General features: G+C 37.8%; 1 protein-coding gene across 8 annotated transcripts in view; it reads left to right on the top strand.

The window, feature by feature from the left end:
• The window catches only part of CDK14 (cyclin dependent kinase 14), an 835,688-nt gene that overhangs the window by 562,367 nt on the left and 247,712 nt on the right, over positions 1-25,609 (top strand). The gene's annotated exons all lie outside the window — the stretch shown is intronic.

The following is a 25,609-nucleotide window of genomic DNA, read 5'->3' as shown; positions in this document are numbered from 1 at the left end:
GACAGACATTTTTCTGTCAGTACTGTGAATTTTCTCCCTAAGTGTCTTAATTTATGGCTATTTTATAACAAGGAAGTATACATCTCCAAACATCAATATGGCTTGGAAGTAGTAGGGAGCATATTTAAATAGACAACAAAGCCCAGACAGTTGTCTGAAAATTTTGGTATAGCTGCTAGGCACTAAATTTGGTGCAGTATACTCCCAAAAACTGTTGGTACCAATTATACAAAATGAAATAAAACAATTTTTAAAAATACCACAAGTTTAATTTCAGTAGTCTCAGTTTCACATGGTGGTTGAGCAAAACTTAAACATCTATCATAGGAGGCCCAAAGACTGGTGAGATTTAATGCATAATTATTACTACTGATAAAGTATAATGAGTTCCCAAGCCAGTGTGATACAAATCAAATATATAAGGAAACAATCTCATTTTAGCATTCAGGAAAGGCTTATTAGTGACTGTTGAAAATGGCCATTATTAATAGAAAAATCTCTTTTCTAGACTCACAATTGTGGTCATAGTAAAACACCTCACATAGCACATGACTGTTTGGTAGCAGGAATCATCCTCCATGAATAGCCATGTCCTGTCTATAGGATTCAGCTATATGTTCATTTAATGTTTATGACCTCATTACAACTTCATCATGTGTTGTGTTCTTCACTGCTCTACCTTCAGTGATCTTGGCTTTTAGTTAATTAGGCTGTGATGAGGCCTGGCTTCTTCTCTAGTAATTTTGATCCAAACAGTTTGTGGTGGGAAAACAGTCAAGCTCCTTCTGATGGGGGTACAGTGTCGATTTTCTAGCAAATACCCTAGGAATAGGATTTGGGAATCTATGAAGCCACTGAAAATATATGCAATGTTCTGTGTGCACATGGATATATTTGTTTTTATGGAGTGTAGATCTGTCGCTTTCAATAGAGCTATAAAGAATCTGGGTCATCAAACAGCCTAAGATCTATTGTCATACATTTTGTAATGTCTTGTAATAAATCTAAAACCATTGTAATGCCTGCTGTAAAACACTGTGGGTAAAGATCGTCATCTATCATTGAGGAGCTGATCTAATGCATTTTTTCATCACTCTTCCTGGCTTTTTTTTTTTTTGGATAATTGTTTGTACAGTCAGATTTTTTTTTCCAAGGCTAGGGCAAAATAAATAATTTGATCATTAGTTGCAATGGAGGAAGAGGTTGGAAATAAAGGTCAATGAGTGCATCAGGTTATCAGTTCCTAACTATCTCATTCCCTTCTTTCTGCTGTATAGTTAAGAGATGGCTATGCAAATAATCATTACTGAATACTCTTTAATTATGGAGTGTTTCTCTCTCTTTTTAGTATGGAAATTCTAGGTTGTCTTGCAGTGAGGTCAGTTAAGGACTCTGCTAATAGTACATAGTTTGGAAATATTTGTGGCTTACAGCCAGTTTTGTCTTAGTGTTTGGCAGTTAAGTTAAGATTCTCCTCTCATCATCAGGAGAAACTGTTTTTTATACAATACTGGCTAATTTTTTCCCAAACCTTTAAAAGTGCTCTTTAAAGCACAAAGAGCCCCCCTGGACTATGACTTGTAATATGTCTGTTTCTGACATGCAGTATTTGATTTCCACTCTCTGCCTCTCCCACCACCCACCCTTTCTTTCTTTTATGTGAGTGTGTGTGTTCATTCCCTTAAGGTGGAGGGCTTGGGTACTTTCTGCCAATTTGCTTTCAACAGAGACATAATGACACATAAGAAGACTGCTATTTAAGTGGAAGGGAGGAAAACTCATAGAAAATAGTAGACCCCAAATGCCCTTTTGTCTGCCTGCCAAGGTTGTTGATTGCCAAAAACAAATAGTAAATGTGTTCTGTTTGAGCAGTTTCCCATGCTTATTGGCTTTTCATTTCCATCTGTGTTAAGTCTGTCATTCTGGGTCTGAATTCATTCCAAACTATTTTCTAAAAGCCATTTTGTCATTATCCTATAAGTCAGGTAAAATGTATGTACTTTTCCAGTTAGAGAGAATTTCACAGGACACTGTTTTTTGCATAATCAGTGGTCGATGCTGGGTATTCAGAGACCTAGAAATGAGACTGTAATTGAGTCATGGCTCAGCTGCACCAAAATAAAGTGCAAATATGAACCCATGGACAATAGGAGGGAGGCAGGTGGCAGTGGTTTCAGGCTATTTTTACAGTTCATTTACCATCCTGAGGCATTAGGGTAGTAACTAAAAACTAACGATCCATACCCAGTGTTACATTTTCCAGTTTTCTGTTTAAATAGCCACAGGCAATAAAAATATTAATGAAGATACATATGCATTAACATTGGCAGCCAGTGATGGGAATCAGAGCTCTCCCTGCTATGATTTACTGCTCTTGGTCTCCAGCACCGTGGCATTGTGGGAATATCCTGTGTGATTTGAGAACTCAGCAAGAAAGATAGTTTTTGATACCTTTGTTTCCCTCCGTGAAGAAGGATTTAAGCAGAAGAATCAAATTGGACATTGTGTCATGTATAACTTCTCTTAATTCTTGGGTTTTATAACTCTTTGAAAGTCAAGGTGTAGGAAATCATCTTTAAGCTTCTAAACCAGAAGGGGCTTACCAAGTACAAAAACCACATTAAGAGAAGTGCAGATGTGAAAAGCAGCTTTTCTGTAGTGTCCTCCCTTGTCAGGAAGCTCTGCTCTAACTATGGAGGTCATTGCTCTAAATAAGCTTTATATTTCTTTATAGAAGCTCACAAATACATTTGGAGAAGCATTTGTTTTCTAAAGCAGAAGGTCACTTGGGATTATTTGAAGGGATTAAATTTAATGTAAGAAGACTAAGTTATCAGCAGCTAATAAATAGTTGGATCTCATCAACATCACAGTGCTTTTTAGGGCCTCAGTATATAGTAGCATTACCTTGTGGTACCAATTACTGTGTTCCCCAACACAGTGGCTCAAGAATGATAGAATGTCAGTCTCTTCCTTTCAGCATCTTTTTAAAGCTAATTAACATATTAACTATGCTTGTCAAAATGTAGGGAAAATCATTTATAAATAAGCCTGTCAAATGTAATGAGATTGCATATTAAATCACCCTTTCTCTATTACATCTGATTTAAGATTAAAATTAATTTAGTTAACATTGTAGCAGCTGGATGGTTAGAAAAAAATTTCCATACCTGTCTTGATATGTAGAAAAATGTCTACATCAAAATTGTTTCTGCATATGTCAGAAAAGAAATTGCCTATTTATTGAGTATTATAAGGCCATTTAGCATTGCTTTTTATTAAGTAAGCCTAATCACCATATATATTGGCAATATACAGAGTTCTGCCATCATCCTGAATAATCTGTCTTGGACCAAGGAAATTTATATAATAAAATAAGGTTTCCTAGGACATGGGTTTGTCTACTAGTATTTTAAGAAAGAGGGAATCATAAATGAAAGCTACTATAGCCCCCAACCTAAAAATCAATTTGCTCTATATGAAATCCTGCCTTGAGTAACTGAGTAATTGAAATAATAGTAATTAAGTCTTAAGAAATAGTCATAATAATAGTAATAAGATAATTTTATTAAATACAAACTGTATGCTAAGTCCTCTTATGCTCTTTAATTACCTACTGTACTGAGGTACAGTATAAGAAAATAAAATTCAGAGAGACTAAACAGTATAGTAAAGGTGGTACAGTTAGTAAATGCAGGCGCTTTGGAGAGCTGACCCACTCCAAGACCCTTTCTCTTTACAACATATTACATAGTTTCTTAAGATGATATATAAGAAATTGGTTTTTATTTTACTAGTAAAAGTGATTCCAAAACACAAATACAATAAAGTTCATCTTTGATAATGTAGGTTGTTATGCTCTGAGTCATGTTGGATCCTTTGCGTGCTTCACATAAAGTGGGTGGCATTCACTCTCAGTAACCTTGCAGACTGCCTGTCTCCCCTCACATCACTATTCTATAGTTCATAGTTTGATTCATGGGGGAGTTTCTTTGAAATAAACTTAAGACATGAATCATTGCATTGAACACATTTTCATGGAACTAATATCTATGCTGGCATGTATTTTCCCAACCCCTAACCATTATTCATTTACCACTTCTGCTAAAATGAGTGAGTTCATTTAAAATGGAATGCTAATAAGAATGAGAGTTTGAGTTCATGAGCTGCATAAAGTCATCTATCTGTCAACACTATTTACACATTTTCTAATTAATCAGGTCGTAAGACCAAGGAGGATTTGAATCAGTCACTGTTTTGGGTAACAACTCTTTAGAGCCTGTGAGAGCTCAAATAATACATGATTCAAATGACTTAGTGGTGTAGCCACTGACAATGAAACAGAGCATAACAAGAGAACAGGGGACAGTCAGAAGGGCATCTAGGTGGTTGAAAACTGAGCTCATGGTGACAACCATGCCTTCTGAGCTCACTCCCACTACTGAAGTCCCTTAAAATTAGGGTGACGTGTAGTATGTCTTCCATACCAGGACACCTTGGAGAGTTAGTGGTAATTCTGCCAGGACAATTGGTGTAAAACAGAGGTTTAACTGGGGCATGCGGTCGTCTTTTTCATAAAGCACTAGAGCGATAATCTGCTTATTAATATAGTCAGAAGAGAATTAATGCATTTGAGTGTTTAATTCACACCTAAGGACTGCTGGCTACAAATTCACATTCATTGCAGAAAAGTTCTATTACATGTCTTCATAACAAATTATCTCTGAAAATATAATTCTCTAATATTAGATTATTGTGGCATCAGAGTGGCTGCCAAAGTGTTGGATGTAGTAATGGAGTGCTGAAGGGAAACAGATTTTTTTTCTATCAAAAGCTTAGCTTGGTTGTGGTTTTTACATCTCAGGTTGTTTATCAATGTGTGTTTGTGAGAGAGAGAGTGGATATGTGTTTTCAATAGATTTGTTTGGTCATTTATTTGTGGTAAGTCAGCTGAATAATAATATATAAAATGAGGCATTGTATGTAGTCTTCAGTACTAAATATTTAAATAACAAATAAAAATTCCCCTACTTTTATCAAAGTTGGCACCATAATTGACTACCCACAAACTGGTGTTTGAATGACTTTTAAATAGCCAGTCACAATGAGTAAGTTTCATGATACTAGGATAACCCTTGGTGTATGAGGCTGCTTCGCTGGTGTGTGAGAATAGAAAGAGAGGTAAAGAGTGAAATTCTTTAAGAAATAGAAGACTCTGCAAATGTGGAGAGTAGAGTTCTTAGCAGCCCTCAGTCTATCAGTCAAGCTGAACACACTGCCTTTCTCTTGGAGCACAACATCCGAAAGTACCCAGGACATATCAAAAAATGGAAGCTGCTTTATTTAGTTTGGAAGATTAACATACCTTTTATGTCTAGAAAATCAGAGAGAAATTTTGGCCCAGGATGTTCTCATACTACTCTCGTGTGGGTGTGTGTTTAATTTGGAAGTACATATATCAGTGCTTCCAGTTTAGATAACATTGGATTCACACTAGCACCTTTTGTGCATTAAGGTGTGTATTTATTCATGTAGAATTCAGTTCTCTGGTCATGCGACAGGCAGTGGTTTGCTGTGTCCAGCGGGCAGTGTTGCAGTAAATGCACACTGAAGGGCTAACTTAGGTTCTTTCTCTACCACCCCTTACCTGTGTGACCTTGGTTGACCAAATCCCTTAACAGTGCTTACCTTTAGTTTCCAAATCATAAAACTATGGTATTAAAACCTATTTCAGGCACAACAATAATTAAGAACTGTTTTAATAGTAACAATAGCAAAAATAGTTACTTCCTGCGTCACCCATACTCATCCTCTTATCTTATTTCCCAGAAGCAACTACTTTCAACTCTTAGTATCTACCTTCCTGTCTTAAATAACTGTGTTCAGGCAATGGACAAGTGGGAGGAGAGGGACATGGCATATTCTTCCCTGCTTTAACCCATATTTCTGGAAGTGGCTGACTACAACTTCTATGGGTAAGTCCCTCTTTCATGACTCTAGCTGTCAATAGATTTCAGTAGCATTTTACCTTTTTTATTCTAGGGGTATAATGGCTTTCATTTCTAAGGCAGGTAGTAGATTCCTGCTGCTTACTTCTTGCTATTTCATTATGTGTTATCGGTTCCCTTTCACCTCTGTAAGTAGTCCCTTCATTGAAGTCTGTACTGGATTGGATTAATTTCCTTCTGGACCTTTACTGATTATAGATTCCCTAATCCCTGAATTTCAAGTCTTACTCCTTTCCTTTCCTAAGAAAGAATGCATTAGAGATACCGTTTTCAAATTCTTCATCTTCCAGAAAGGTTTTTATTCTACTCCCACACATGTTGATAAAGTCTGGCTGAGTATATAATTAGATATTTTTCCCTCAGAAGTTTGAATGCATTGCTTAATTTCTTTAGAGCTTCAGCATTGCTGCAGAGAAGTCTCATTCCATTCTGATTCACAGTCATTTGTGTGCCCTTTCTTCCTTCTCTCTGGGAATATTCCACTATTCTCTCTGTCCCTGGTGTTCTGAGATTTTATGATAATGTGTTTTGGTTGTATCTTTTCCTGCTGGTGCTGGGTAAGCATCCTTTCAATGTAAGACCTAAATATTTTAGTTCTTAGAAAAGTTCTTGAATTTCTTTTTTTTTAAATTATTTCTTTCCCTCATATTCTCTATACTTTTTGAAAATGTATAATCAGATCAACTATCTTAATACTCTTTTTAAAAATATTTCTCTCTTATTTTACAACTTTTTATCTTCTGTTTTCCTTTTTTTTAAAATTCAGTTACCGTATATATATACGTCCCACATACACATCCTTTTTCTTCAGTTTCTGTTGGAAGCTATCCTCAAATATGGGCATGAGGGGATCATTGGATGTCCATTTACTCTTTTAAATGAGACATTGTGAACCTATGTACTTAGGGGAGCACCAGTTGACTGGTCAGTTCATTATGTACCGTTCAGACAAAAAGCTGGACTTCTCTTTGGGAGGTCCTCAGATGTCAGTGTCTGAAGGTCTAACCAGAATCCTCAGATGCTGACTCCTGGCAGCTCAAATCCTCAAAGCAGGATGGGAGAAGGGAGCTGCTGGTCACAGACCAATAAACATATTTTTCAGTTAATTCCCCTTTTTTAAGCTCTGTGTCTCACCCTGCTCTCAGCTCGTATCCTCAATTTGAGGCCTTGCATATTTCATTTCTCCAGAGAATGAACATTCAGTGTCCTACTGGTGAGTAGGGATGGGAGACAGTCAGAGAAGACCTATGGTTGAGTGCCTTGTGCGAACTTTCAATCCCCAACCCTTTTTCCAGTTGTCAGGCTCAACTGCACACTTTCTAGAACCTGTGTCTCCAACTTCTGAGCTGTTGTAGGTGACTATATTCTGACTATAACTTAAAGTTGTAACTGCCTGTGGGCCACCTGTGGTCACACCTTCACTCACGTCTTCTGAGAAAAGGTTCCCGCTCATTCACTTGTGTCTCTCATCTAGTTATTGTATCCTTATTTAATTTTTATTTTTCCTTAACTGACACTTTGGTGACATTTTGGGGGACGGTCTGTGTACATTTTACCGCATATGCTACTCTTGTTGATAATTTAATATTCCTGGCTTTAGTTATGGATGGTTGACTGCTAAGGTCCTTGCTCTGTAGTAATCTGTGGTTTTGCTCAGACAGAGATTTGAAATGCAGGTGCTGATATGGCTGAAAGCCAATCAGGCAGCATAGTGCAGACATGAGCCTCCGGCATCTCAGAGTGGTGGTAGGAATTTATAATCCTTACCATTTAACTTGTACTGAAATAATGACAGCTTTATCTATGAAAACAATCTTGAAAAGAAAGCCATATGCTTTCTGATGAACTTGTGATAAAAAGGAATAGAATGTGAAGTGACAGTTCTTAAGAAGACAGAAAATTTATGTGAGTTTAAAGAATTGATTGTAGAAAGTTGTCCTTTGGATCGATGGCATGTGTGAATCGAGCATAAGCTTGCTATTAAAATAAGCAAAAGCAATTAGTGAAATTCCTTCAACAACTATTTCAGTCAACATAAGGTTTCTTATCGAATGAAGGTGGAAAGGTAGACTGTTAACTTAGGTGTAGAGGAAAGATATGATTGAATAGCAATGTGATTGGAGAAAAACTAGGGGCTTGTATAAACATTATTATGTGACTGTAGTTAGTAGAGGGATTTGGGGGTCTACTTCATACTGTTCATTGAAGGACAGAAGTGGGGACTTAATTTGTGAATTAACTCCTCATGACACTACATTATCTGGACTGTAGTTTAAGAATCACATTTTAACTTACTGGTATTCTACTATATGAATTGATATAACTTACATATAGTAGTTGCTTTCTTGATTATAGATGCTATATTATGTAATTGATAAACTTAGATATTTGTGGGGTTTTTTTTTTACAGTTTTACTGTTCAAATATACTATTCTTAGATACCTATTTGTAAAAGATGTCATGGGAAAAAAGAAATAATGCAATAATTCAAAAAGAATTAAAATCAAACTTAACTAAAATAACCTGTCAATGGCTAAGATACAGCCTGGTAAAGTCCGTTAACAAGTAAAACAACACTTAATCATAGTCTGTGACAGGCACTTAGTAATCAGCAAGGACGGGATCTGAGTAGCTTCCTGTTGGTCATCATGTGCTATGGCATCTTCTGTTCTCTGTGTTTCCATGTGAGACACTAGATCCCAAAATGAGATGTTTTCATAACTGCGCCTTCCATGGTGCTTGGCAAGGCTTTTCTCCTCTTTCTCATTGGTAATTCAGGGGCTCTTCCTTGATTGATAGATTTTACCACGTTTGCTTCTGAAAAAAATGTATTCATAGTTGAATGTAAACTCAGTAAGTTAAATAACATAATTCTCATCTGTTCATCATAGTTAATCCTAACTTGTTTAATGTAGAAACTATTTCAGACTTTTAGCAACCCAGTGAAATCACTTCATCATTTTGCCTAATTGTTTTATGGCCATTTAACTCCCCTCAAATCTGAAGGTGCTTGGTTATGTTGCTCACTCTTGCACAGAAAAAACACCTCTAGAATCTCAGGGCAGCCCCTTCCCACAAAGACCTCTCTTACACAATATGAGTGTCTTCATTCATTCATTCAACAGAACCTTCCAGAATGCCCAGAGGTTCAAGAGTGGAAAAGACCTGGTCTCTACCCTCAAGCAGCACCACTGGCCAGACTGCATTGCACAGCTCCAGGGGTGTCGTTCACATTGTAGTCTGTATGTAATGTCTAGTCTACACAGCCACATCCCAGGCAAGTCTCTTGAGAATATTCCAAGAAACCCACAGATTGCACCAAAAAATGGCAATGAGGATTTACAGTGGGAAGGCTGTTGTCTTCAGGTCTTACATATATTGTCAAAGACATCGGATGGGTTGTCAAATATCCATCCAGTTGTATATCTTAGTAGTGCCCATTCCAAATTTTAACATAGTCTATTGAAGTCCAGTTATGCCGCTGATGACTGGAACTAAATATATCAACTTAACTCTCTGTAAATTGAAGTTCAGCATTCTTCTTATAAAAGAGTAATTTACACACAGATTTTAGCAGTGATTTCTCTTCATGATATGCTAGATATGGTTTCTCTAAAAAGATGGCTTGCATGTGTCATTTGCTTTGATCTTTAAGATAATTACCCGTGAACAATTTTTTTTCCTAATTCCTCACATTATTGCAGGAGGATTAATGCATTTGCATGGAGATATCTTATAATATGACTTCCTTGTTCTGCATCAGCTGTCATATAAACAGAAATTAAAGATGTGCAAGGCTTATTAATTTGTTTTTTCTTATCCTGCCTGGCCTCCAGTTATTCCTTGGAGAAGTGCTTTCAGTAGTAGCATTTTAAATTCTAATCACGTGGGACTTCTCTCTTCCTTTATTGTTCCATAGTACAAGAAATAATATTTTTTTGCTATTCAATGCAGTATTTTGAGTTTATGTATGTTTTCTTATAGTAGTCCTCACTAAGGACCTTTCCTGTTTACATTTTTGTATAAATTGTTACTGGTTTCTGGATGTTCCTACTCTGTACATTCCCAGTTATCTGTATAACCTGTGGCTATTATTTTAAGACTTGATCTCTGGGGTCTTCGTTATCTATGAGAGTCTGTTTTGAATTTTCAAGCATTTTCAAACATCAACAACCATCTTATTTTTAGTACACCAGCAGTGGTGATACACTTCAGTTATTAAAGATAATTTTATTATTTTCTCTGCCCACGCCTTAATTTCAAAGACCTGATTTTGGTTTCATCTGTACTTTGTTAGCATTTTTGTCACCAGGAATGAGAACAAATTTGCCATCTCTCTTTGTTCTTTTTAAAGCTGACCAGATAAAGACACGCTAATTGGAGAGGCAGCGTGGTATAATGAAGGGATCACTGGCCTGGGACTCAGAGTCGGAGTTTCAGGTTCTGGGACTGAAACTAAGACATTTAAACATGTAATACAGGTCCCTTACATGTAAAATCAAAACACTCTAAAGTCCCTGTATGTCTAATTTTTAGAATATAAGTAAATTGTACTGTGAACCAGAGGTTTCCATGGAGACTGCTGGAATTCCTTTGAAGTGACTTATAAATTAGGCTAGGTTTAGATATTTTGTTGAAATTAATGACCTGGTTTTTCTTGGTGTCTAATTTTATATGATAATATTAGTTCTGAAGTCACATTCCATTCTCTACTACAGTTTCTTGTGTGTCCTCCTGAGACCAGTTTATGTGGTGCATTCATATATCCATTTTAAAGATATTTATGAACACCTATTTTGTGCCAGGCACTGGGTCAGGGCCTGGGGCTTATAGGATGAGAAAGATCCATCCATGCTTCAAGATCAGAGGGAGACAGTGTGATGAGCTGTAACACAGGTGTACAGTTACCATGGGAGTCATTCAGAGGTGAATGTGATAAATGTATCCTTGGTGGGTGGTTGAGGATAGGTGGGTGGTCAGAAAGGTGTCACCCAGGGGTAATTACTGACCTGACTTGTCAAAAGCCATCTTTCCAAGTTGATGAAGCTGGAGTTGAGGACATGTTGTCTATGCCATGGATGAAAGTGTCCTGCCAAAGGGCCAACAGCTGATATTTGTACATCAGGAAGAAGGACAAGGTTTAAGAAGCAGGTAGAGAATAAGAGAGGAATGGATGGGGAGAGGACACATGGTTGGAGGCCAGAATGGAGGAATGTTTAGGAATAGTTAGGATGTGACACCATGCTGACCAAATGTAAGCAGGAAAGGAAAGGCAAGGGTCTCAGAAGGGTTCCTGGGTTTCTGGCTCAGTGACTGGACCAGAAAGCAAAAATACGGCTTTGTCACATCATTTTAAAAAATACACACACATACTCCCTAAAATATATATGTACTAAAAAATATATAAATAGATATATATACATATATATATATATAAATATACTGAAATATATGTTCTAATAGATAAATAGGTGGTGACTATTAAAATGTATAAGAATTATCATTGTAATGTATGGAGCTTTAATGCCAGTCGCTACTTTTAGGTGGTTGGGCTTCTGCGGCGTCTTACTTCAGATGTGGACTCTGGGAAAGGGGCTCCAACTTTCTGCCTGGCTCCTCTTTCAGGTCAGCAGCAGGCTGTCCTGGGCCTTGGCTTGGGTGAATGGCAGTTATACTTTGCTTTTGTTTAATTTTTGTTCCGGTATGCTTAATTTGTAAATACAACTTGTTAGAGATAGGATTTTATATCATTGTTTGAAAAATAAATCTTAGTTTCCCCTTACATAAAAGGTCTATTGTTTTGCATGGAATGTTTACTAAGAGGGGCTTTTACCTTTAATCTAGTGTTTGGTCTGGTTTTCATTCTTTGAGAGTTGAGGACTCCATAGGAGTATGTGACTAAGATGCATTTTGCCGATCTGTGCCTAATGAAGCACTAACCCCAGTAAATGATGAGTGACAGTTTAATCAATTCAGTTGCTTCAGTAGTCACCAAGGGCATGTGGAATGTAATTTTTTAATCTTTCACTTTTCAAATACTGAAAATGCCAACATGAAAAGATCACATCTTTTATGTGTAATAAATTTTCTTACAAGTTACAGGAAAAAAAACTTTGTTTTAAATTTTGATCTTTTAGAAGCTGACCTCCTAGGGAGCAAAACTCTTTGGTCCATTTTGTAAATATATACATTCCAAGAGAGAAAAGTGAGATCAATAAACGGCCACTTTGGTACATCAAATCACACTGGTTTAATTACATAATGGTGGATTTCAGTGAGCCATGGCTAAATAAAATTACCTATTAGGTAAATTAATGTGGAACCTTTCTGCATTAGCATTGTACCCTTGTGCGTTCAATTCACATTGTGTTTAGCATTTAATCTAATTTATTTTACTAGTCTGCTGTTTCTTTGTTTTTCTTTGGCTGAAGCTTGAATTAATCTGAGTTATAAAACTCCTTTCATAACAGTCTTATTTAGATTCCTTTAGATCCTTGCTCCCCAGTTTTGGTCGGGACCTCAAGTATTGTCATTGATTAGAAGCTTGTTAGACATGCAAGATCTGGGTCTTCAACTCAGACCTAGTCAATGAAAATCCACATTCTTACAAAATCCCCACATGATTGGCATGTGCATTAAAGGGGAAGAAGTGCTGCTGCAGTGAACATGCAGGCTTTGAGAATATTTCTGGTGCAGCCTGATACTGAAAGAGGCAAAAGAACCACCTTGCCAGGAGCTAGGGTTCTGTTCATCTGCTTTCTTCCTGTCAAAAGCAGCTCGGCATTGTCTTTAGCTACAGCCTTCTTTATAAATGTGACAGTGCACATGGTTCTGAGTGGCCCTAAATGATGCTTTGAACCTAAGTGGAGGCCTCCTGTCAATTAGGGAGGTCTGTATGAGAAGGGGCAGGTCTCCCCTCATGGGGACGGTGTCAGCTGGGTGGTGGCTTTCCTCTGTGCACATATTCAGATGCACAGGCTGGGCTGTGTCATGATCTCTCCCAGGCTCTGTCATTAAGTGCTGCCCCTTGAGAGTGACACTGTCACTCTGCTTAAAACTTGCTATCCTGAGGAATTTCAAGCCTTTCCTACTAAACAGACGTCCCTCAGTTTAGAAGCTAAACTCTAGGAGGGTTTTTTTGTGATTGTAATTGCACCATATTTCTATCAGACTTTCTACATTGCGTAATGATATTGAGACAAACTGCTGTCCTAAGAATTTGGGAAGCGGAGAACAATGTCTTATTTTTTTTTATTAAGGTATTATTGATATACACTCTTACGAAGGTTTCACATGAAAAAACAATGTGGTTACTACATTCACCCATATTATCCAGTACCCCCACCCCATACCCCATTGCAGTCACTGTCCATCAGTGTAGTAAGATGCCACAGAGTCACTACTTGCCTTCTCTGTGCTACACTGTCTTCCCCATGACCTCCCACATACCATGTATGTCAATCATAATACCTCTCAATCACTTTCTCTCTCCTTCCCCACCCACTCTCCCCCACCCCTCCACTTTGGTAACTGCTAGTCTCTTCTTGGAGTCTGTGAGTCTGCTGCTATTTTGTTCCTTCAGTTTTGCTTCATTGTTATACTCCACAAATGAGGAAAATCATTTGGCACTTGTCTCTCTCCACCTGGCTTATTTCATTGAGCGTAATATACTCCAGCTCCATCCATGTTGTTGCAAATGGTAGGATTTGTTTCTCTCTTATGGCTGAATAGTATTCCATTGTGTTATATGTACCACATCTTCTTTATCTATTCATCTACTGATGGACACTTAGATTGATTCCATATCTTGGCTGTTGTAAATGGTGTTGCGATAAACATAGGGGTGCATATGTCTTTTTGAATCTGAGAACTTGTATTCTTGGGTAAATTCCAAAGAGTGGAATTCCCAGGTCAAATGGTATTTGTATTTTTAGTTTTTTGAGGAACCTCCATATTGCTTTCCACAATGGTTGAACTAGCTTACATTCCCACCAGCAGTGTGAGGGTTCCCCTTTCACCACATCCTTGCCAGCATTTGTTATTCTTAGTCTTTTTGATGCCGGCCATCCGTATTGGTGTGAGGTGATACCTCATTGTGGTTTTAATTTGCATTTGCCTGATGATTAGTGATGTGGAGCATCTTTTCATGTGCCTGCTGATCATCTGAATTTCTTCTTCGGAGAACTGTCTGTTCATATCCTCTGCCCATTTTTTAATCAGGTTATTTGCTTTTTGGGTGTTGAGGCATGTGAGTTCTTTATATCTTTTGGATGTTAACACTTTGTTGGATATGATGTTTACAAATATATTCTCCCATACTGTAGGATGCCTTTTTGGTCTGTTGATGGTGTCCTTTGCTGTACAGAAGCTGTTCAGCTTAATATATTACCACTTGTTCATCTTTGCTTTTGTTTCCCTTGCTCGAAGAGATGCATTCAGGAAGAAGTTGCTCATGCTTATATTCAGGAGATTTTTGCCTATGTTGTCTTCTAAGAGGTTTATGGTTTCATGACTTACATTCAGGTCTTTGATCCATTTTGAGCTTACTTTTGTGTATGGGGTTAAACAATAATCCAGTTTCATTCTCTTGCATGTAGCTGTCCAGTTTTGCCAACACTAGTTGTTGAAGAGGCTGTCATTTCCCCATTGTATGTCCATGGCTCCTTTATCATACATTAATTGACCATATATGGTTGGGTTTATATCTGGGCTCTCTAGTCTGTTCCATTAGTCTGTTGTTCTGTTCTTGGGTCAGTATCAAATTGTCTTGATTCCTGTGGCTTTGTAGTAGAGCTTGAAGTTGGGAAGCATAATCCCACCAGCTTTATTCTTCCTTCTCAGGATTGCATTGGCTATTCAGGGTCTTTTGTGGTTCCCTGTGAATTTTAGAACTATTTGCTCTCGTTCATTGAAGAATGCTGTTGGTATTTTGATAGGGATGGCATTGAATCTGTAGATTGCTTTAGGCAGGATGGCCATTTTGACAGTATTAATTCTTCCTATCCATGAGCACAGGATGTGTTTCCATTTATTGGTATCTTCCTTAATTTCTCTCATGAGTGTCTTGTAGTTTTAAGAGTATAGGTCATTCACCTCCTGGGTTAGGTTTATTCCTAGGTATTTCATTATTTTTGATGCATTTATGAATAGAATTGTTTTCCTGACTTCTCTTTCTGCTAGGTCATCGTTAGTGTATAGGAATGCAACAGATTTCTGTGTATTAATGTAGTATCCTACAACTTTGCTGAATTCAGATATTAGTTCTAGTAGTGTTGAAGTAGATTCTTTAGGGTTTTTTATGTACAATATCCTGTCATCTGCCAACAGTGACAGTTTAACTTCTTCTTTACCAATCTGGATGCCTTTTTTTTCTTTGTTTTGTCTGATTATCATGGCTAGGTCCTCCAAAACTATGTTAAATCAAAGTGGAGAGAGTGGATATCCTCTTCTTGTTCCCAGTTTTAAAGGAAAGGCTTTCAGCTTCTTGCTGAAATGATGTTGGCTGTGGTTTTGTCATATATGGCCTTTATTATGTTGAGGTACTTGCCCTCTATACCCATTTTGTTGAGAGTTTTTATCATGAATGGATGTCAATGTCTTATTTTTGATGATCAAAGTATTGTGAGTGTCAGGTAGAGGAAGAATGACCTGTAGGTCCTGTTTTATCCTTCTTCATGTCGGGTAATCATTTCCTGCATTCATCAACATCTTGTAAAATTAGTTTCTGTGTGAGAAAATTGAGTACATTCTAATTAAAATGCCATATGGCAAATGGAGATATTATTTGAGTGTGGGACTTGACATATCTAAATAATGCCTATTTTAGTTGAAAGGTATAAAGTTATCCTGCACTATATCATCCCAACAGGACTTTAATAAACAAGTACATTGCAGTGCATCTTGGCTGGGAACTCTGCTGACCTAACCCTATTTCATTCAGGTTTGGGAGGGCTGCTATGTTTTCATAACCCCTATGGCTCATTTGAACTGTATCTTTAAAAGTGAAAGACCAATTACTGGGGTCTAATATATTGGCAAGTAAATATATTGCATTTGTATAAAGTAATCTGAGGAGGATGGAGTTAGGGGCCTACCCTGGTGTGAGAGATCAGAAAACCTTCCCAGAGACGTGACATTGAACTTGCTGTTCCCTACTCGGGTGGAGAAAAGTTACCGCCCTTTCCCTGGGAACTCCATTTCCTATGCATTCCACACTCCCTTCATTGCCTCAGATTTAATAGTTTAGGTAAATTTTTTCATCTCGAATTCCTTTGCCAAAAAATGTGTGTATCTGTTTTCAAATACCTTCATATCAAACTTAATCTTTAGTTAGTTGTGGCCCTCGTCCGTTAAGGTCAAAGCCTAACTAACCTTTAGCATCCCAGCCAGTAGTTGTAAATGGCTTGTCTTGCTTCTAAGAAAAAGTTCATCGGAATGCATAAGGGTTCTTTTTCTCTCACATGGGGAAAAGCTTTTTCTGCTTCAAATGACTTACTCTGTGTATAGTCCCAAGGAGATGCTGTCCTTCATTTTGCCTTTTTAAAAATAAACTTTTAATTTTAAAGTAGTTTTCAGTGTGTAGAAAAATTTTCAAAGGCCATAGGGAGTCCCTGACACTCATCACCCAGTTTCCTGATCTCTAATGTCTTATGTTGCATGGTACATTTGTCACAACTAGGAAACCCTGTGGGGAAAACAGTGTTAACTAAACAATTTTATTTTCATTTCACCAGTTTTTCCTCAGTTCCTTTTTCTCTTTTAGAATTCCATTCAGGATACCACATTATAGGTAGTTGTCCTGTATCCTAGCCTCCTATGGGTTATAATAATCTTTCAGACTTTATATGTTTTTCATGACCTTAACAGTTTTGAGAAATAGTAGGCATTTGTAGAATGTCCCTCTATTTGAATTTGTCTAATATTTGGGGGTGGGGTTGGATAGAGGGGGAGGACCACAGAGGTGAAGTGACATTCTCATCACATAATATCAAAGGCACATGCTATCAACGTGACTTATCACTGATGATGTTGATGTTGACCTTGATCACATGATGAAGGTGCTGTTTGCCAGTTTTCTCCATTGTAAAGTTACTCTCTGCCCCCCACCCCCACTTCTGTATGTTCTCTCTGGAAACAAGATGCTAAGCTCAGCTGTCACTCCCTCGCAGCAAGGTGGGAGGGAGGGACAAGCATTTTTGAGCCCCTACTCTGATGTGTCTTGGGAACAAGATGATGGCCACAGCCTTGTCCTTGATCTCGTGGGACTTCCATCCAGAGGAGACACACACCAGAAAAGGAAAGATAAGTTTACATCCTTTGCATGTTGTGAAGGCAACAAGCTAGGGCAAGGAGGGCAAGCCATGAGGCCTGGGCCATAAGGAAGAACCTGCCTAATGTATGGTGTCTGGGAAAGACATTTCTCAATGAAGCCATTTTAGTTGACCCCTAAATAACAAGAAGTGATTATCCATGTGGAGTGAGGCATATGTTCTGGGCAGAGGAAATGACAACTCATGTGTAGAAACTGAAAGGGAAGAGCCAGGCCATGTTTTAGGAGCAGACAGCAGACCTTCATGACTAAAGCAGAAGAAATCTCTTGGATTGAGGAGTCACAGGAAGTTGGAGAGCATGGGTAGCCTCTACTCGCTCCAGTCTCCATTCTTGGTTTCTAAGGAAGAAAAAAGTTCAAGTATAATTTTAAAAATCTGATTCCTCTCCTTTTATTAACACAGAGACAGTGATATTGGATGTGGCTAGAGGGGTACAGATGGGAATAAAATAACTTGAAATCATTTCAGAATACAGCAAACATACATTTATAAAATTTCATTTATCAGGTAAAATTTCCTAATGTTTATAAAGAAACAAAAAATTTCATTCAATCAAAGCAATTTTGCTCCCCCATCTTCTAAACACAAAGCAAAAACTTCTAGAAGCAAGTTCATGAGCGTAAGCTCTCCCCCTCCTCCCACTCCACCAATATTCAGATCAACTTTCCAAGTCCTCTTGTTTGAGAAGTCCTTATAGAACTAGTTGTGCAAGCACTGTTATTAAAAATCACCCTGAATATTTTCTCCCAATTTATTTTTCAGTTAAGAATACTTTAAATATTGAAACATCCATCTTTGGTCAAGTTTCAAGAATTATCAATTTTTGGCAAAATGCATGGAAACTTTTAAAACATATTTTAAAACATGCTGAGGAAAATAGTGAAAAACTAGGCGATGTTTGAGAATCCATTTCTATTAATAATTATTCACAAAAACCATAATATTTATTTTTTCTCCATAACTGGTGAAGATAATTTTTTTCTATTTACAGATATATTTTTATGCAAATGGAGAATAATATAGATCAGGGTTGGGCAGACTTTGTCTGTAAAGGACCAGAGAGTAAATATTTCAGGCTTTTCAGAGCATATGGTCTCTGTAGCAACTGTTCAACTCTGATGCGATGATGAGAAAGCAGCACAGAAGACATGTAAATGAATATGTGGCTATGGTCCAGGAAAACCTTATTTATGAGCACTGAAATTGGAATTTCATACAATGTTCATATATCACCAAATATTCTTCTTTTGATTTTTTTCAACCATTTAAAATGGAAAAACCATCTCTGAGCTTGTAGGCCATTATGAAAGCATGCACTGGGCTGAATTTGGCCCCCAGAGTGTAGTTTGTGGACCTGTGTGTAACTGTTGCATGTTGCACCCTGCCTCCCAGTAGAGGGAGAGCTTACGGTCTCATTCATTTGCTGCCATGAGGGGGAAAGAAGTGAGGAGGCTTTACAACTAGCGGTTGTAGTCACTTCTGTCTCGAAAGCTGTTGTATGTCCTAAACTGCCTGTAATCTGGGTTCTCCACCTGCATGTCCAACTACTGAGCTTCATCCACTGCAATTGTTGGGATGCAGAAAAAAATTGAGACCTTCTAACCTAGGAATAAAACACAAACTTCTTGGCATGGAATATGGATTTATGCTCTGTTTTTAACATCCACTTCCACTTTCCACATAGAAGCATATAAACAGAATTTGACTCTCTCAAGATTCCTCCCTTCCCGGATCCTATTTTCTGTCCCTGAAATGCCCCATTCCCACCCTCTGGTGCCGTTGCCCCATAACCCACCAGGTTCCATTTCTCTGGTCCTTTAGGACTTCAGGAGTGGAAGTATTCCCCACTATCCACATTGAGCCCAGCATATCCTCTTGTGCTCCTTTGGTATCTTATCATGGGAATTGTGTGGAATGTTTTAGAATTATTGTTTATAGTATACATACATACTTGAAAGAAACTTGAGGTTTTCCCAAAACTGTTGACAGTCCTAAAAGTTCATATGACTTATACCAATAATGAGAAGTGAAGCTGAAAGAAAAAAATTTTTCTACACTTTCAGAAAAGAAAGTCATCATGCTAGAGGAAAGACTAAGTTACCTCTATTTCTTTATAAACAATGATACTATAGAACTGTCAGAAGAGTATACAGCCAAAATAGTAGAATGAAAAATATGAGAGAGGTGTGTCAGACAATTAATAAGTATGTTACATTATTTTTCTGAATTTTATATTTATGGTTGTATTTGTTAGATTTTTTATTTTTATTTTATTGATTTATTTTTAATTTTTCATTAAGGTATGATTGATATACACTCTTATGAAGGTTTCACATGAAAAAACAATGTGGTTACTACATTCACCCATATTATCAAGTCCGCCCAATATGCCAATGCAGTCACTGTCCATCACTGTACTAAAATGCCGCAGAGTCACTGTTTGCTTTCTGTGCTACACTGTCTTCTCCGTGGCCCCCCACACCCTGTGTACTACACATAAAACCCCTCAATCCCCTTCTCCCTCCCTTCCCACCCACCTTCCCACACCTCTCCCTTTAGGTAACCACTAGTCCCTTATTGGAGTCTGTGAGTCTGCTGTTATTGTGTTCCTTCAGTTTTGCTTCGTTGTTATACTCCGCAAATGGGGGAAATCATTTGGCACTTGTCTCTCTTCGCCTGGCTTATTTCATTGAGCATAATATCCTCCAGCTCCACCAATGTTGTTGCAAATGGTAGGATCTGTTTCTTTCTTATGGCTGAATAGTATTCCATTGTGTTATATGTACTACATCTTCTTTATCCATTCATCTACTGATGGACACTTAGATTGATTCCATATCTTGGCTATTGTAAATAGTGCTGTGATAAACGTAACGGTGCATACGTCTTTTTGAATCTGAGAAGTTGTATTCTTTGGGTAAATTCAAGGAGTGGGAATCCTGGGTCAAATGGTGTTTCTATTTTTAGTTTTTTGAGGAACCTCCATATTGCTTTCCACAATGGTTGAACCAGCTTACATTCCCACCAGCAGTATAGGAGGGTTCCCCTTTCTCCCTATCCTTGCCAGCATTTGTTGTTCTCAGTCTTTTCGATGCTGGCCATCCTGATGATTAGTGATGTGGAGCATCTTTTCATGTGTCTGCTGATCATCTGAATTTCTTCTTCGGAGAACTGTCTGTTCATATCCTCTGCCCATTTTTTAATCAGGTTATTTGCTTTTTGGGTGTTGAGGCATGTGAGTTCTTTATATATTTTGGATGTTAACACTTTGTTGGATGTGATGTTTACAGATATATTCTCCCATATTGTAGGATGCCTTTTTGGTCTTTTGATGGTGTCCTTTGCTGTACAGAAGCTGTTCGGCTTAATATATTACCACTTGTTCATCTTTGCTTTTGTTTCCCTTGCTCGAAGAGATGCATTCAGGAAGAAGTTGCTCATGCTTATATTCAGGAGATTTTTGCCTATGTTGTCTTCTAAGAGGTTTATGGTTTCATGACTTACATTCAGGTCTTTGATCCATTTTGAGCTTACTTTTGTGTATGGGGTTAAACAATAATCCAGTTTCATTCTCTTGCATGTACCTGTCCAGTTTTGCCAACACTGGTTGTTGAAGAGGCTGTCATTTCCCTATTGTATGTCCATGGCTCCTTTATCATACATTAATTGACCATATATGGTTGGGTTTATCAGGACTCTCTAGTCTGTTCCATTGGTCTATGGGTCTGTTCTTCTCCCAGTACCAAATTGTCTTGATTCCTGTGGCTCATAGTAGAGCTTGAAGTTGGGGAGCATAATCCCACCAGCTTTATTCTTCCTTCTCAGGATTACATTGGCTATTCGGGGTCTTTTATGGTTCCATATGAATTTTAGAATGATTTTCTCTAATTCACTGAAGAATGCTGTTGACATTTTGATAGGGATTGCATTGAATCTGTGGATTGCTTTGGGCAGGATGGCCATTTTGACAATATTGATTGTTCCTATCCATTAGCACAGGATATGTTTCCATTTATTGGTATCTTCTTTAATTTCTTTCATGACTGTCTTACAGTTTTCAGATATAGGTATTTCACTTCCTTGGTCAGGTTTATTCCTAGGTATTTTATTCTTTTTGATGCAACTGTGAATGGAATTGTTTTCCTGATTTCTCTTTCTGCTAGTTCATTGTTAGTATATAGGAATGCCACAGATTTCTGCTGTTAATTTTGTATCCTGCAACTTTGCTGAATTCAGATATTAGTTCTAGTAGTGTTGGAGTGGATTCTTTAGGGTTTTTTACGTACAATATCATATCATCTGCAAACAGGGACAGTTTAACTTCTTCCTTGCCAATCTGGATGCCTTTTATTTCTTTGTGTTGTCTGATTGCCGTGGCTAGGACCTCCAGAACTATGCTGAATAGAAGTGGAGAGAGTGGGCTTCCTTGTTTTGTTCCCAATCTTAGAGGAAAAGCTCTCAGCTTCTTGCTGTTACGTATAATGTTAGCTGTGGGTTTGTCATATATGGCCTTTACTATGTTGAGGTAATTGCTCTCTATACCCATTTTGTTGAGAGTTTTTATCATGAATGGATGTTGAATTTTGTTGAATGCTTTTTGAGTATCTATGGAGATGATCATGTAGTTTTGTCCTTCTTTTTGTTGATGTGTTGGATGATGTTGATGGATTTTTGAATATTGTACCATCCTTGCATCCCTGGAATAAATGCTACTCGATCATGATGGATGATCTTTTTGATGTATATTTGAATTCAGTTTGCTAATATTTTGTTGAGTATTTTTGCACCTGTGTTCATCAGGGATATTGGTCTGTAATTTTCTTTTTTTGTGGTGTCTTTACCTGGTTTTGGTATCAGAGTGATGCTGGCCTCATAGAATGAGTTTGGAAGTATTCCCTCTTCTTCTATTCTTTGGAAAACTTTAAGAAAGATGGGTATTATGTCTTCACTAAATGTTTGATAAAATTCAGTGGTGAATCCATCTGGACCAGGGGTTTTGTTCTTAGGTAGTTTTTTGATTACCAATTCAATTTCATTGCTGGTAATCGGTCTGCTCAGCTTTTCTATTTCTGTCTGGGTTAGCCTTGGAAGGTTGTATTTTTCTAGAAAGTTGTCCATTTCTTCTAGGTTATCCAGTTTCTTAGCATATAATTTTTCATAGTATTCTCTAATAATTCTTTGTGTTTTTGTGGGGTCTGTAGTGATTTTTCCTTTCTCATTTCTTATTCTGTTTATGTAAGTAGGCTCTCTTTTTTTCTTGATAAGTTTGGCTAGGGGTTTGTTTATTTTGTTTATTTTCTGGAAGAACCAGCTCCTGCCTTCATTGATTCTATTATTTTATTCTCCTGGATTTTATTTATTTCTTCTCTAATCTTTATTATGTCCCTCCTTCTATTGACATTGAGCCTCATTTGTTCTTCTTTTTTTAGTTTCATTAATTGTGAATTTAGAGTGTTCATATGGCATTGTTCTTCTTTCCTCTGGTAGGTCTGTATTGCAGTATACTTTCCTCTTAGCACAGTGTTCGCTGTGTCCCACAGATTTTGTGGTGTTGAATTATTGTTGTCATTTGTCTCCATATATTCCTTGATCTCTGTTTTTATTTGGTCATTGATCCATTGGTTATATAGGAGCATGTTGTGAAGACTGCATGTGTTTGTGGGGTTTTTCATTTTCTTTGCATAATTTATTTCTAGTTTCTTACCTTTGTGTTGTCAGAAACTGGTTGGTACAATTTCAATATTTTTGAATTTTCTGAGGCTCTTTTTGTGGCCTAATATATGATCTACTCTTGAAAAGGTTCCATGTGCACTTGCAAAGAATGTGTGTTCTGCTGCTTTTGGGTGTAGAGTTCTGTAGATGTCTGTTACGTACATCTGTTTTAATGTGTTGTTCAGTGCCTCTGTCTCTTTACTTATTTTCTGTCTGGTTGATCTGTCCTTTGGAGTGAGTGGAGTTTTGAGGTCTCCTAGAATGAATGCATTGCATTCTATTTCCCCTTTAATTCTGTTAGTATTTATTTCATACATGTAGGTGTTCCTGTGTTGGGTGCATAGATATTCATAATGGTTATATTTTCTTGTTGGATTGACCCCTTTATTATTATGTAATGTCCTTCTTTGTCTCTTGTGACTTTCTTTGTTTTGATGTCTATTTTGTCTGATACAAATAGTGCAACTCCTTCTCTTTTGTCACTGTTAATTGCATGAAATACCTTTTTCCATCCCTTCACTTTTAGTCTGTATATATCTTTGGATTTAAAGTGAGTCTCTTGTAGGCAACATATAGATAGATGGGTCTTGTTTTTTTATCCATTCAGTGGCTCTATGTCTTTTGATTGGTGCATTCAGACCATTTGTATTTAGTGTGGTTATCAATAGGTATGTACTTATTGCCATTGCAGGCTTTAGATTCGTGGTTACCCAAGGTTCGAGGTTAACTTCCTTACTATCTAAGAGTCTAACTTAATGCACTTAATATGCTATTACAAACACAATCTAAATGTTCTTTTTTTCTCTTCCTTTTTTTCCTCCTCTGTTCTTCATGTGTTAGGTATTATAATCTGCACTCTTTGTCCCTTAATTGACTTTGGGCATAGTTGATTTAATTTTGCATTTGCTTTGTAATTAACTGTTCTACCTTCCTTACTGTAGTTTTATTATCTCTGTTGACAGCTATTAAACCTTAGGAACACTTCCATCTCTACCAGTCCCTCCAAAGTACAGTGTAGAGACAGTTTGTGAGAGGTAAATTCACTCAGCTTTTGGTAACTGGAAATTGTTTAATCCTTCATTCAAATTTAAATGATAATCTTGCTGGATAAAGTATTCTTGGTCCGAGGTCTTTCTGCTGTGTTGCATTAAATACATTATGCCTCTCCCTTCTGGCCTGCAAGGTTTCTGCTGAGAAGTCTGATGATAGTCTGATGGCCTTTCCTTTGTATGTGATTTCATTTCTCTCTCTGGCTGCTTTTAATAGTCTGTCCTTTTCCTTGATCTTTCCCATTTCTATTATTATGTCTTTATTTTTTGTTCCTTGGGTCTCTTGTGTTAGGAGATCTGTGTACCTCCAAGGCCTGAGAGACTATCTCCTTCTCCAGATTGGGAAAGTTTTGAGCAATTACCTCCTCAAAGACACTTTCCATCCATCCCTTTTTCTCTGTCTTCTTCTTCTGCTACCTCTATAATGCAAATATTGTTCCATTTGGATTAGTCCACAATTCTCTCAATATTCTTATATTCTTAGAGATCATTTTTTCTCTCTGTTCCTCAGCTCGTTGTATTCCTCTTCTCTACTTTCTATTTCATTTATCGTCTCCTCCACCTTATCTAATCTGCTTTTAAAACTTCCATTCTATGTTTCAGTTTTGATACTGTGTTCCATAATGATTCCGTCTCCAACCGGAATTCATTCCTCAGTTCCTGAATATTTTTCTGTGTCTCCATGAGCATGTTAATGATTTTTATTTTGACATCCCTTTCAGGAAGATTCATAAGGTCAGTGTCATTTGAATCTTTCTCATGTGTTGTATTCATAATTTTACTTGAAACCAGGTTCCTTTAGCGTTTCATATTTTATATGGTGCCCTCTACTGCCCAGAAGCTCTACTCACTGGAGCTGCTTTTCCCCTCTAGCAGTGTCAGGAGTTGTGGGGGAGCGTTATTGGTGCCTGGGGAAAGGAAGAGCTGTTTCCTGCTTCCCGGCTGCTATGCCTGTCTTCACTGCCAGAACCAGTGGGCCGAGCACACAGGTATAAGCCTCTATGCTTTGCGTTTGGAGTTGTTGTAGACAGGTCTTCCCTCTCACTGGCCTAATGTCAGGGTAGGGTTTTCTGATTTGCTAGCCAGGTGGGGCTGGCTGGGAGAAAGGCACAGTAGGCTGCATATCACGGAGGGGGTCCTTGGAGCTATGTAGCCAGCCAGGGAGTTGGAGCACCTGAAGATTGTGAAAGCTCCCAACCTGCTGGGCACAGTGAACCCAGACAATTTTGTCTCCTTTCTCCTGAGCAGTAAACTCTGTGCAATCCTTGCCCCTTTAGCAGCCCTCTTGCTGTTAGGAAGTCTCTCAGACCTGCTGCCTTTCTTTTGTCCCAAAGCAGCTGGATATGGATCCCTGCTTTCCACAAGTGGCTGGAATCTCAGTCTCTCCAGGTATTCTGCCTGTCTTAGCTTTCCAACCCCCAATCATGAGCATACCATGGAACCACCATGAAATGTATGTTTGTGCTCCCAGAGCAGATCTCAGGAGTAAGGTATTCAGCAGTTTCAGGCC

This window comes from Manis javanica, chromosome 6, assembly GCF_040802235.1.
Source record: "Manis javanica isolate MJ-LG chromosome 6, MJ_LKY, whole genome shotgun sequence".
Classification (NCBI taxonomy): Eukaryota; Metazoa; Chordata; class Mammalia; order Pholidota; family Manidae; genus Manis; species Manis javanica.
Note: the sequence above shows the minus strand (reverse complement) of the source record. Positions and strands in the feature narration are given on the sequence as shown.